Here is a 3,130-nt window from a genome sequence, read left to right as displayed (position 1 = left end):
AGCTTCTGTACGGGAAAGACCATGTTTTTTATGTAGAGGAATATGGACTTAGGGACTTTGAGTGATGGAATGCTTTCAGGGCTGATCAATGGGCCATACTATTAGGAACATGTGATGCTGAGGGTGATTTGAAGTGTGGAGATTCAAGAGATTTAAGAGAATAATATTAATATGTGACCTGGAAAGCATTCCTGTGGTGTTTTGGTCAATAATGTGACTACTTTTTACCCTTGTTTGAAAAGTCGGCCTGAGTGCTCTCTTCAGCAGCACACATTGGAACAATCTGGAGATAAACATGGCCCCTGCACAAGAGTGATGCACAAATTCATGAAGTGTTCTATATTTTTAATTTGAGCATCAGCAGAAAGAGCTGGAGAAGTCTGCTACCCTATCATGACCAAGCTGTACCAGAGTGCTGGTGGCAGGCCTGGAGGAATGCCTGGTGGCTTCCCTGGTGGAGAAACTTCTCTATCTGGTGGTGCTTCTTCAGGCCCCACCACCGAAGAGGTGGAGTAAGTCAGTCCAAGTAGAGGGTATAGCATTGTTTCACAGGGACCCAAAACAAGTAGCGTGGACTAATAAAACTATTTAAGTTGTTACAAAACTAAAAAAAAGAAATGTTGGCCTGAAGCAAAGTTGTTTTTTATTAATTACATTAGCAAAGGAAATTTCAAAACAACCTACTATTGACTCTGCCCTGTGGTTATTAGTGTTCATTCTAAAATCTATAGAAGATCTATAATAAAATGGAGCAAATTGAGCAAGGAAAAATACAAAACTACAGTTCCTATAAAAGGGTCACCAGGAAATGAAAAGGAGCTAAATCCTGTGTTCAAGGGGATGAGCAGATTAAAGGAAAACTTAGTGTTGAACAGAATAAAAGGAATGATGATCTCAGGGCAAGACCCCACCCAGATAAACTTTCAATTTTTGAAAACAATTAAAGAAAAGCTTAGTGCCCGGTATGGTGGACTATTCCTTTAAGCCCAGAACTCCAGGAGAAGAACAAAAGGATCTGTAAAATCAAGGTCAATATGGTCTACAGAGCAATTTCCAAGACAGCCAAAATTAGGCTGTGAAGGAAACCATCAAACCAAGAAAGCTAGTGGAAATAAAATTGAATTGGGGCGGGGGGAGTTGTTCCCCTCTAGCAGGTAGCAGAACTTGGCTACTTTGACCAAATGACTCTGGCTTTAAAGTCAAGGATAGAAGAGAAAGGTTATGGAATCTCCCTCTGTGACTAAGAAATGCTGCTGAGGTCAGGCATCTGTCAGGGGTGTCCCTGCATGGAGGTCCAGAGAGGCTGTCATGTGAACCTGTGAAAGTGAAGCCTCGATTGCCATGGAGACCCTAAAATGTTGGAGAGATCAGAGCCATGGAGTACCTGGTGAGGAAGGCTGCTAATGGGGTATGAAACCAGCCCACGAGAAAGGAGAGTGCTGCAGTCAACAAACCTGGAGGGAGGCGCAGATCTGAAGAGCATTTTGACATTGCACATGGCGATGAAAAGTTTGGAGTTTGCCAAAATGATTTTCAGCCTTGCTTTGGTCCAGTATTTCCTCACTATGCTCCCTTTCCACCCTTTTGAGTGTTAATGTGTGTTCTATTCCATTGTATGTTGGAAGTATGTGATCCGGTTTTTCATTTTGATTTTATCTGGGATTAGTTAAGAGATTGCAAAAGTCTCCGAAAAGACTTTGAACTTTCGACTGTTTAAGCAGTGCTGATACTGTGCTAGAGAAATTGCCCAGTGTTTAAAAGCACATACTGATTTCCCAGAAGACTGGAATTCAGCTCTCAGCAGCCACATTTAGCATCTCCCATCCTCCTGCAACTTCAGCCCCTGAGAGTCTGTTCAGACCCTTCAGGTTTCTACAAGCTTTCCCTCTGTGGCATTCTCTCTCTCTCTCTCTCTCTCTCTCTCTCTCTCTCTCTCTCTCTCTCTCTCTCTCTCTCTCTTTCTCTCTCTCTTTCTCTCTCCCTCTCTCTCTCTCTCTTCTCTCCCTCTCTCTCTCTCTCTCTCTCTCTCTCTCTCTCTCTCTCTCTCTCTCTCTCACACACACACACACACACACACTCAAGATTAATGGATCCTCAGCACTAAGAAACTTGTGACTGTATTTAGTGAATAAACATTACTATGTTGTGCATACCACTCATTTTTTTCTGAGATATGTTGTCTTATATTTATTTTTTTCATTGCTTAGCAAAGATGTATCTCTCATTTGGTTTTCTATTGGATTGTAACAAAGCCAAAAGCTTGTCTTGGAGCACTTACCCTGTGGTTACATAGCATACATGCATTGTTCTGTAACAGCCTCTTGACTGAGGTCTATGTTGGCTTTCGGACAGGAATGATAATTCTCTTGGATATAGAATTGTAGGTTAACAATATTTTCTTTTCATGGAAAACTTCCGGCTGAAATCCTTCTCTCCATTGTCATTTAATATTATTGGAATGTTTGATGCTGAGCCAATCTTTTTCTCCTTTCTCAGTAACTCCGTTGTTTTCCTCGTGGGATACTTACAGATACTATGAATTTCTGTCATAGGCATGTATTCCTCCTCACTGCTTCCCCCTATCTTTCATCTTTGTCCCATCATAATTTTCTCATACTTTTTCTCACAGTAATGGAAAGCTTTTGAAATTGGATTTTTATGTCACTAATTTGTTTTCTTGCAATAACATATCCCTCTTTACTGCTTCTATTATATTTACTTTGATGGTTCTTTCAGTCTGATGAAAAGATTGTGATATTTATCGGGGTAGTGAAGTGTGAAACGCACTTTGACAGTTTTGAGAGACATTCTTCCATTAGTGCTGATGCGTGGTGCTAAGAGCATCACTTCTTCCTATGAATTCACTCACCTTAGCAATGTAGTCCAGTTTGTGTAGTTATGTTATTTAAAAGGAACCCGTCCAAAGCCTGTCCCTCCCTGTATATACTATGTATGTTACACACAAACAGAGGGACCTCACTTACTTTCAACACCTTTTCTTTATTCTTGCCCATTTCCATTTATCATTTGTACTGAATGAACTAAACTACATTAGACTCTGCCACCATCCCACGTTTATGTAGAGTTCCAGAGTTGGTTTGGCACCATCCATTTATCTACTCACTATAGT

At 40.8% G+C, this 3,130-nt stretch overlaps 1 pseudogene; it reads left to right on the top strand.

Annotated features, from left to right (window-relative positions):
* Positions 1-251: 251 nt before the first annotated feature.
* Positions 252-347, top strand: LOC120097966 (U6 spliceosomal RNA; annotated as a pseudogene).
* Positions 348-3,130: the final 2,783 nt, after the last annotated feature.

Source organism: Rattus norvegicus, chromosome 17 (assembly GCF_036323735.1).
Source record: "Rattus norvegicus strain BN/NHsdMcwi chromosome 17, GRCr8, whole genome shotgun sequence".
Classification (NCBI taxonomy): domain Eukaryota; kingdom Metazoa; phylum Chordata; class Mammalia; order Rodentia; family Muridae; genus Rattus; species Rattus norvegicus.
This window is presented reverse-complemented; position numbering and strand designations above follow the sequence as displayed.